Source organism: Canis lupus, chromosome 12 (genome assembly GCF_003254725.2).
Source record: "Canis lupus dingo isolate Sandy chromosome 12, ASM325472v2, whole genome shotgun sequence".
In the NCBI taxonomy this organism is placed as follows: domain Eukaryota; kingdom Metazoa; phylum Chordata; class Mammalia; order Carnivora; family Canidae; genus Canis; species Canis lupus.
Window position 1 is genome coordinate 34,949,200 of NC_064254.1, and position 12,064 is coordinate 34,961,263.

Here is a 12,064-nt window from a genome sequence, read left to right on the forward strand (position 1 = left end):
CATTCTACTGGTAATCAGTTTTTAACTATTCTTTCATTCATTATTCACTTATTCAACAAATATTTATTGAATGAATACAAAATGTCCTACCATAGGACTAAGGAATATAGAGACATGGTGCCTTCTTCAAGGTGATAAAAAATACTGAAGTAAACAAACAAGCAGGCAATGACAGCAGGTCCTCAGGCAGGGCAAGAAATGGAGGACAGAGATTAGCCTCAGAGTATCTGAGCCAGGTCTGTCTACCTCTGTCTCTTAGTAGGACATTGTCATAGCCTGCTAAGGTGACTCTGCCTTAGTCTTTTCCCTCTAAATCCACTGCCTGTTATAACCAAATGTTATCTTTCCAAAGCCTTACTATGGCTAGTCGCATCTCTGCCAAAGGCTTTGATTCCTCATTGCCAATGATCCTGTCTTCATTTAAAACGCCAATTATTGTTTACCATAGATGTTTGCATTATTTTAATTTTTAAAAATGTATGAAAATGGGGGTACCTAGGTGGCTTAGTCTTTTATGAACCCAACTCTTTGTTTCGGCTCAGTTTGTGATCTCAGGGTCCTGGCGTCATGCTCTGCATCAGGCTCTGCACTCAGTGGGGAGTCTACTCAGGATTCTCTTCCTCTCCCTCTGCCCCTGCCCCATGTGCTCTCTCCTTAAAATAAATACATAAATCTTTTTTAAAAATGTAAAAAATTGCATGAAAATATTATTTATCTTGACTAAGGAATTTTTGGTACCCCCTAAATTTTATACCACTTTAATCCTGGCCCTAGCCAAAGGGGTAAAATCCAGACTCCCTGCCATAAGTTGCTAGGCTTTTAAAAGTTGGCTCAAATTTATCTTTTTTGTACACCCTTTCTTGACTCTTTCTTAATCTTTCAAAATCCCACTGAAACTGAACAGTTATCCTTTTTATAAATTTACTTCTACTTATAAATAATTAATATATCATAAAATTCATTCTTAAAAGTGTAAATCAGATTTTAATATATTCACAAAGTTGACCATCAGGAGCTATATAATTCCAGAATATTTTTAGCACCCCAGAAAAAAACCCTGTGCCCATTAGCAGTCACTTTTCTTAGCAATCATTAATCTTTTTTCTTTCTCTTCTGATTTTCCTATTAAGCAGCTCATTATTGATAAGTTCATCATTACTTTTTGCCTTCACCTGGAGTATTCTCCTCTTCTATCTTTTTTGAGGGGGACAAAAAGATACTCATCTCTTAAGACCCATATTAGATCTTACTAAAATATCCTCTACTCCTGGCAAAATTAGTGGCCCTGTTTATCCTTGCAAGCATTACACATTTTATGCTAGCTACAATGACAGCTATATCATTGTATTGCCATTATCCATTTGTCCTTACTCAATACCAAAGTATTCAGTTCTTTGAATATAGACTTAAAATGTAGGAATAATTTGCTCAACTTTGTGTTTTTACATTCCCATCACCCTCTCTTACATTAAAATATATTCTTCTTTGACCCCGTTGGAAAACTACTTCTCCCTCTCAAATTATTTGCCTCTAACAGGGCTAGTCTTTTCTGTATTTTCTGCGCATTCATGTTGGGTATGCATAAATCATAATATGCTGTTCTCTTGGGCTCTCTTATTGGTTCACACTTTGGGTATATGATTGATCAGAGCCAATCAGAACATTTTGCTAGGACTTTTATATATGAATCTGATGAGAAAGAAGTGCTTTCTTTCCTCAAGTCAGATAGTATAAGAATGTGACTTGGATGGTCCCTGTGTATGGGAAAGCTTGAGATAATGAGGCAGGCTTACCAAGGAAGGCTGGGATAAGAGATGATGGGAAATAGCGAATGTCCTGAAAGTACCGTCTAAGTTTCTAGAGAAAGAGATTAATGCCTAAAGCCAGCTCCTAGTCTTTCTGTGCATCACATGAGTTGTTAAATTCCTTTAGTTAAATACAACATTATGCTATGATAGGTACACTATTTTCTTATTCATCTTTCTATTATACGTACATGGTATACCACCTGGCTTGCACATAACAGATACTCAATAGGTGTTTGTTAATGTGATAGGTATTGTTCATTTTACAGTTTCCTCATAGTTACATATGTCTTTCCTATCTCAAAACTTTAGCACTCAACAATAAATCCATTTCATTCATTTTCTCCTATTTTCCCAAACCACAAATGCTTGAATCTTCATTGGAAACACGGTCCAAGATGGTAGTTCTCCCACCAAGTTCACTATGATACTAGTTTACTGAGATTAGATTAGGAAGGAAAGATTATGTATCCAGGGCCAGTTCAAGATTTGCCACTTATTTGATGTTTGTTATCTATCTTACTTTTTTTCACCCAATCCTTATTGCACTTGTACCTTAAAAAGATAGAAATGGCCTATTATTGAGAGCAACCTCTGTAAAGATCTTCCTTGGCATAATCCCCTCCTTGGGCCTCAGAGGCTGTTGGAAGCCACAGGAACAGAACGTCAGGTTTCAACTTATTGTGCAACTTGCATAAGTAATTTTGTTTTGGGGTTTTCAACTGCCTCACTTGAAAAATCAGAATTTTAGTCAGATATTTTCTAAGATTTCTTCCATCACTGCCATGCTATGATTTCATGTATCTTTGCAATCAAAGAAGTTTCATCAAAATGAATTTGGTTGTGTGTCAGTAATAGCACAATAGTATTTGTAGATAGGTTATGGTATTGATTTTTGATCTTAAAACATATAGTTTAAGACTATAGTCTGATAGCATGTATCTCTGATTGTAATTTGTGTATCTTAAATATTAGAACTAAGACAAGTTTCCAGATATAACGGTATAGATCTAAATGTAGGCCAAACACTCTGTTGTGGTGTCTAACTTTCTTTCATTTTTTTGTGTGAAATCAAAAACACTGCTTGAATAGATAAACATAGTTATCATGTACATTATAGTAAAACAATTTTGACTGGAAAAGAAATCTTTTCCTATGGACTGCCATTTTAATATAAAGATTTTGACCTATGGGGCACCTGGGTGGCTCAGTTAGTTAAATGTCTGCCTTCAGCTCAGGTCATGATCCCAGGGTCCTGGGATTGAGCCCCACATCAGACTGCCCGCTCAGTGGGGAGTCTGCTTCTTCTTCTGCCCCTCACTCTGCTCATGCTCACATCAGAAATCACTGTAATGTGAATATTTCTATTGTGCTCCATAGATTTCAAGTTGTTTCTTTTATTACTAATATTACAACTGTGCCATGAAAATTTTATCTCAGGAATCAGTTTAATTTCTCTCCTTTTTTTGACTATCATTGAAGAGTGATTTATGAAGAAATATATAAAAAAATAAAATATTTATTCATGTGTAATGACCCAGGCATTCCCTTATCAATCACCTCATGTAATTTTCATATAGTCTTCCCATGTGTATTATTGTATTGTGAAAGAATCCGAAACTCAGAAAAGATTACAGGCCAATAAATGGGAGAGCAAGAATTGAACTCCAGGTGTGTCTGACTTATTGTCTACAATATATAAGATTCTAGAAGGAAATGTTAAACAGGCCTTTCCTTATAATTGGGAAAGTATGAACAGTTTGTTATATGTTTCATTAAAACATTTAATAACTGGGGCACCTAGGTGGCTCAGTCAGTTAAGTGTCTGCCTTCGGCTCAAGTCATGATCCAGGCCCAGAGATGTAGTGCCACTTCTGGCTCCCTGCTCTGTGGGGAGCCTGCTTCTCCCTCTCCTTCTGATGCTCCTCCTGCTTGTGCTCTCTAGTTCTCTCTGTGTCAAATAAGTAAGTAAAATCTTTTGAAAAAACCATTTAAGAACTAATACCAGCTTCAACATTGATCACAAATACACTTATTTTTTTTTACCCATAGTAATAAATAGTTGCCAAGCACTCACTGAGAGCCAAAATACTATACAAAATACTATATGTGTATTACCTTATTTAATCTTTATACAAACCGTGCTTGATAAGAACTATAATTATCACTATTTCATAGATTTACATTTTACAATTCTGGTAGGTTAGGTAATTTAATTTGGCCAAATGCATGGTAAGTAAATGGAATCTGAACCCAGGTCTTCCTGATTCAAAGGCCCATGCCTAATCATTGTACCCTAATAACAGGCACTAGATTAAAATAAAATGAGAGCTGAGTTCTGTGCTGGTTTTTTGTTAGCTTTTGGAGTAACTTGTATAACTAATTTTACCTCTTTTGGTTTGGTTTTCACCTCTTTAAAATTAGGAGGTAGAATGAAAACATTGTAAGGATTTCTTTCTCTTTTTAGGATACTATGAGTTTCCATGGCCTGAGGCAATTCTTAAATCTACACAGATCAAACTCTCCAGACTTCTTCCAACTGACTTTATTCTTACATAAAAAAACAAAACAAAACAAAACAAAAAAACGACTTCTCCTGAAATCTCTGAACTTGAGCCCCATGTCAAGTTTTGATCTGGAAAGTGCCATTATTTTTACATTGCCTATGAAATAAATACTGGTAAAATTCCTAACTGGGCTCATTTAAATCGGTATGAGAGTGTAATGGTTTTTAGAAAAAGGATCTTTTATGGGCAGCCCAGGTGACTCAGGAGTTTAGCACTGCCTTCAGCCCAGGGCGTGATCCTGGAGACCTGGGATTGAGTCCCATGTTGGGCTCCCTGCATGGAGCCTGCTTCTCCCTCTGCCTGTTTCTCTGCCTCTCTCTCTCTCTGTATCTCTCATTAATAAATAAATAAAGTCTTTTTTAAAAAAGAAAAAGGATCTTTTAAAATTATTACTTCTTAAAAAGCAGGGTAAAACGGAAGAATCTATATCAAACCCATAGGATTTTTTCCCCACATAAAAAAATTTGGATAGGAAGGAAAAGTCTCTATCTATTGTAATCACCAATGTTGTTGGTTGGTAGTAAAATTCACAAACTGTACTTTTGCCTGTTTCCTCTTGTGCATTCTTCTTAAAAAATGTGAAATATATACATGGGAACATTGTCCTTAATGTGCAATGTGTACATATCAGCCATCTTAAGAAATAAATTAGCACCTTAGAATTCCCGTGTGCCTCTCTCAGATTACATCCCCCAACCATCCTCCTGAGTTAACTTCTAACCTGTGTTTTGTGTTAATCATTGCTTTGCTTTTCGTTATAATTTTACCATTTGTGTGTATACCAATGATGTTATGTTTAGTTTTGCCTAGTTTTGAACTTTATATAAATGAAATAATCATACTATATGCATTCTTCTATGAATTGTTGTTTTCATTCTCTATTATTCCTTTTAGAGTCATCTATGTTCCATGTTATTGACTATAACATAGGTCATCCATTCTATTATTAATGGATCTGTAGTCTATTTCAGTTTTTGTTTTGTTTTTGTTTTTGCTATTACAAACTATAAAGATCCATTTATCTGTTTCCTGGTACATATATGGAAGTTCCTCTAGGATTTATACATGAGAGAAAGATTGTTGGATCTTAGGGTATGCATTTCCCAGCTCCACTAAGGCAGTTTGGTTTAACTGATAGTTTTTAGAAAATTAATTAATCTATGGGGGCGCCTGGGTGGCTCAGTGGTTGAGCGTCTGCCTTCAGCTCAGGGTGGGATCCCAGAGTTCCAGGATCGAGTCCCACGTCAGGCTCCCCTCGGGGAGCCTGCTTCTCCCTCTGCCTATGTCTCTGCCTCTCTCCCTGTGTCTCTCATGAATAAATAAATAAAATCTTAAAAAATTAATTAATGTTTTATAAACATTTAATATTCTGGACCATGAAAAAAGTCACTTGTTGAGTTGTAAAATCTGGCTAACCAAGATGTTAGAAAGGCCTAGTAGTAGAGCAGAGCATTACCCTGAGTTGGGCTACTGAAATAAGGAAATATTGTCAATTTCATAGGAAACACAAGAAAAACAACATAGGCATGTGCATTGACTTCGATGGAGCCAGAGAGTATAGTGCTAAGCATTATGTCAGAGAAAGACAAATACCGTATGATTTCACTCATACGTGGAATTTAAGAAACAAAACATGAACATAGGGAGAAAAAAAAAGAAAGAGGCAAACCATAAAACAGGCTCTTAACTACAGAGAAAAAACTGAGGGTTGCTGGAGGGAGGTGGGTGAGGAATGGGCTAGATGGGAGATGAGTGTTAAGAAGGGCACTTTGATGAGCACTAGGTATTGTATGTAAGTGATAAATTACTAAATCCTATACCTGAGACTAATATTACACTCCATTAACTAACTGGACTTCAAATAAAAACATGAACTAAATGAACAAACTAAAAATAATTTTAATTTAAAAATAAAAAACAAAATAAATAAAATGAAAATGAAAATTTGAGACAATTATAATTTCTATTCTCAAATTTTGACATAAGTAACCAAGTGATTTCCCTTTTTATAAAATAAACACCATAATTATAAATTAAAAAAAAGAAAAAGCATAAGAGCAGATAAATGAAGAATACAGGAGACCACTCCATTTCTAGAAAAATAATTTAGAAAGATAGATAAATCTTGTTTCTTTTCTCTATTAATAATTATTTATGTTACTTCAACCTCCTAAAGATGACCAACGTCTTGTACATTCTACAATGAATGTAAGTTTATAAATTGGGAGCCCCAAATAAAGAATCTATATTGAGTTTGCCTCACCAGTTCTCACCCACACCTCATTGTCCCTTCTACCCACTCCATCCCCACCACTTTGATCTCTTCCAGCTCAGTACTTACCAGTTCCAGGAATAACTCTGTTCATCTCTTAATGAAACTCCAAGGGAGTCACAGTGCAGAAGGGAAAATAGCTCAGAATTTTCTAGGTAAAATTTCTTGATATCCTAAGGAATATATTCTTAGAAATATAAAAGACAATACAGAGTTCATATTTGTTTTATGAGTTTATGCTTTTTTTCATTATGAAATCTCTTAGAAATCATTCCACATGGTCTTCAAAAAGAACTGCACGAATGTCCCTCTTCAGGAGTTGTTCCCAGCCTATATGTCACAGACTTCATTAAGTACTGAGAGCTATTCCAAGTAGACATTAGTTCCATGTGTGCAAATAACATTGTCAATGGGCTAAATAAATGGTACAGTGCATTTCCTGCACTAGGGAAGAGCAGCTATTCAAGTGTATGTACATAATGCTGTGATGAGTAATGAAAAAATTTATTTAACACCATAGGTTAATCCTATATAGTTTTTAAATCCTCTTACTCAATAGAGATATAGATTTCAGCTATTATCATGGAGGTGAGAAGAAATTTTTGATAGTAAGTATTTCTGAGATCTAAAAGTTTGAGAATAGCTGTGTACATATCTATACCTCTAACATTGTGTGTTATGTGTGTACATGCAAACATGCACATACATTATTTCTAGATACATTTTATGAAAATCGGTATGACCAGAAAGATAGTAAGATGTTAAGGAAAAAAAATTCTGTAGAGATATACTTTCTAATTCTCTCTGAGACAATATTTTAAATTATTAAAGAGTACTTAACATTTGTACTTGAACATCTTATTTGTAAACAGATAAATTAGAGAACACCATTATTCAACAAGATTTCTCACATTGCAGAAGGAACATAGGGTCCCTCTTAGTTGCATCTTTGTAAACATTATTTATAAACCACTGAATACTTAATAGGGAGAGGATAAAAAAACTGAATTTAATAAAGATGAATCAGAAAATATGATGAAGCAAAATTAAATTGTAGTATCTTCTCTTATTTATTGTCCAGGTTTTGAAAAATTAAGGTTCATTTTTTTCTTGCCAATTCAGTTTTCTTACCTAAAAACACACAATTTCTTCCAAACCAGAAAGTAATTTTTAGCAGCCTTGAATATACATGTGGCTGCATTTATTTTCTCTTTTGAGCAAAATTTCCTTGAGTGGAAAAGACTGATCTTTTAAAAATAGTTTAAAAATAACACCTCCTTATTATAATTCATTTTATAATTGAACTCTTCAAAGAAAATAAAAATAACAAGAATGATTCCTCATATTGCTAAGACTCAGATAAAGGTTTTTCTTGCTAACACCCCTCAGAGAACTGTTAGGGAAAAATCACTAAACTGGCTTCTGACAGTGTTTTCATATATAGAACAAAATATAAATGACAGTATTTTCATTACTGCTAATAATGAAAATATTGATGTCTAAATGTTTATACTTAGGAAAAATATGAGATGAGAGCTTAACTGAATAAAATGTGTTAATCATCGAAATAGATTTTCTTTTAAATTTATAAAACAATTGGTATCTAATGTCCCATATGGGGTTATATCTTCTCCCCTAGTGATGCTTAGGGGAGAGAGTTAAAATGAAAAACGAAGTGAAGCAAACATACCAAGAAAACAGTAAACTTAAGAAAAATTCTTAATTAGATGATCCATGAAGCCCCTACCCTTGTTTATGTTCCCCCTCCCACCCCACCCAAGGGTCATTCAATAAATAACATGCTTGAGGGAGTTTGTGTAAACAGTGTCTTGGCACCAGGATAAGGTAAGATTAGAAGTAACTCCTGGAATCAGTCCTGGTAGCCTGGCTGAAGGGTTCTGTGGTGTGAGTTGATGCACAGAGATTATGTGCAGGATAGTTTGTCCTTCGTATTTGCTATGTGCACAGATGTAAAAATACAGATACTGTAGTATTCATACAGATGAACAGCCATATAAGAACATTTAAATTTGTAACTCTTTTAACACCATTATTCCTTGCTTCTGTTCTCCAGTAGAAACTTTTCTCTTCCCATTGGAAAAGAAAATTTCCTGTGCAGACACTTAACAAATGAGAGATAGTGTTTGCTGCTGCATTTCGAAAATGAGGGTGGCCTTTGTGGAAATGTTTGGAGTCCTTGGCAAACCCTATCTAGTAATAAGCAGGGGACATTTACAAAGTCAGACTCCTCGCAAAAGCCTGGACCTGCATCTTAAAAGTAACTACTGCAAAGTTCATTTATTTAGAAAGACACAATTTCCTTTAAAGCAGACAGTTCCAAAAGAATAATTATGTCTCATGAGAGGACAATGGAAATCTTCTTTCCCTCCCAACACTTCTACATTGATTCCACACTGCAACAAGACCCCCTCAGCTACTTGATACCTACCTAGAGTTAATTTTATGGTCTTTCATCTACTAGATTAAATTTATCTTTCCCCCAAAGGGAGAGGGTCTATCTTTTTACATATTCAAATTTTGCTTATATTTTAAGAATATATCATCAACTTGTTCATCATAGATTTGATTAAGCATCAAACATAGCAAGAATGGCAATGCTTTACTTCTGTTTTCTAAAGGAACATAAGCAAGCATAGATCACTCTCAAATAAATTCAAATCCTTCTTAGCATTTGAGGAATTTAAGGCCTTTAAAACAACCATGCAGATTCATGGCATTGTAATTTAGAATTTGTCTAAACACAATATTGAACTGTGCTATTTTATTTTATTATTTTTTTAAAAGATTTTATTTATTCATGAGAGACACCGAGAGAGAGAGAGTGGCAGAGACACAGGCAGAGGAAGAAGCAGGCTCCATGCAGGGAGCCCAACGTAGGACTCAATCCCAGGTCTCCAGGATCAAGCCTTGGGCCAAAGGCAGGCACTCAACCGCTGAGCCACCCAGGGATCCCCGAACTGTTCCATTTTAAAGGCTAATATATAGGAACAATTCATTTGGTCAAGTTGAATGACCTGGGGTGAAGAATGCTGTAATTAAAATTGACTCATGTTATACAGTACAGTATCTCTCATGAAGTGATAAAAAAAAAAAAAAAGTCACTTCTTGGAAAAGTAATTTTCCAAAGAAGCTACACCTAAAGTTACAGAGATCCTCCAAAGTGAAGATGTGAACAACTTGAGAAACACCTTACAAATCAAGGGTCTACTGAATCAGTGAATATTCCCTGTTTTCATGGCATAAATTCAGCACCTTCTAGGAACTCTTGAAGGCACCAGTATTAGCATTCTGGGTTACATACGACAAAAAAAAAAAAAAAAAAAAAAAAAAAACCTCAAAAAATATTAAAAAGATAAAAAGGGATAGTTTACATAACTGTAAAGGTCAGAGCAACAGGGATGGTTTCAGCAGTGTCATGATATAGAGTATGGTAGTCCATAAGACTCTTCCTCTGGATCTGTGCCTCATGTAGTTTCTTTCATGAAAGCAAAATGCTTGCAGCATCTGCATCCTCGCATCCTTCCAACTTCAAGTCTACTGGAGAGAGGACCTGCCTCTCAATATTCCCAATTGAAAGTGTTATTATATCTCTTTGGCTTTGATTGCATTGCCTGCCCATCCCTCAACCAATTACTGTGATCAGGAGAATGCAACAATACAATGTGCTGTTAGACTTGCATTTTAGGCACATATTCCACTCCTAGAGTTGAGGATGGAGGCTGGCATGGAAAGGAGGCCATAATGGAGAATAATGGACCTTAAACTAAAATTGCGGCCTTTTGCCCAAAGGGGATGGCTGCTGGGTTCACAAACCATGAAATTTGCTGTTTTGTCATTCTGAAACCCTTTCCTGTCAGCTCATCAGACACAGCCTCATCAGATACCTTATGTGTCAAGGATATTTAAAAATTCATAAACAGAGGTATAATTCTATAGGCTTAATAACTTATACTCTCTAATATAATATTTAAAATTTTAATACAATTATTAATTATATTCAACTCAATACTAGTAATTCCTTCATGTGTTCTTTATATTAACATCCACAAATACTTGGTATTTTAATGTAGGATGTACAATTTAAATTCTGTTTTAGTCAATTTGAGGCAAAGGTTAACATTAGGATAATTTATAATTGCACAGAGGTAAACAAAGTCATTAAACTCTTTCCTCCCTGCCAGGAAGGCATTAAATGATACTACCTCTAATTTACATTATTAAAGACCCTCAAAAATAGGAAAACCAAAGATTGGTTAAAAGTAATATGACCCACAAATAGGAAGGAATAAAGAAAAAAACATATCACTATGTACAGACACTCCAAGTAAAGTATAAAGATACTGTCATATTTAATATCATATTAAGTACTAAATTTTTATGGCTGGAAGGGACCAGAGAGATAATTCAATCCTAAAACTTCATAATAAAGATATTTTCTTTGTAAGCTATTTGTCATTATTTTCTCCATAAGATAGGATGGCCAGAAAAACACATTTACATTAATATATCACTATGAAATAGATTAATTTGGGCTGATTCCATAAAGAACTTGCTGCTCTTCCAAGAGGACACAACTGCACCCCAATTCAGCTGATTCCTTTCCAGGGCTTCAATCATTCCAAGTGTCATCGAGCCTCTCTATGTTCCTGGCACTGTGCTAAGTGATGAATGAGATAAATGTGGCCCCTGATCACATGATGCTTCTAGTTCAGTGAAGGCAACAGACTTAATCATGTTACAATTGGCTCTTGAACAATGTAAGGGTTGGGAGTACCAAACTCCCCACACAGTCAAAAATGTGTGTATAACTTTTGACTCCCCCAAAACTTGACTAGTAGCCTATTGTTGACCAAAGCCTTACCTGTAATATAAAGTCTATAAACATATATATTGTATATTATATGTATTATGTACTGTGTTCTTACAGTAAAGTAAGCTAGAGAAAAGAAAATGTTAAGAAAATCACAAGGAGGGGGTGCCTAGGTGGCTCAGTTGGTTAAGTGGGAGCCTTCCCCTCAGGTCATAATCCTGGGGTCCTGAGATTGAGCCCTGCCTGGGGCTTCCTGCTCATTGGGCAGCCTTCTTCTCCCTCTCGACCACTTGTGCTCTTTCATGAGCTCTCTCACCCTCAAATAAATAAAATCTTTTTAAAAAAGAAAATCATAAGGAGAGAAAATATATTTAGCAGTATCATACTGTAAAAAAATCTGCATATATGTGGACCTGACAGTTCAAACCCATATTGTTCAAGGATCAGCTATATTTACCAAATACATTCCTCAGTGCAAGTTATAATTTGTTTTATGAAGAAAAATGTCAGTGTTCTCTTATATGGTCTCCACCCATCTGGCCCAGTCTAGAGGCTTAGGTTCGGGATCAATTCCCACGTTAGGCTCCTT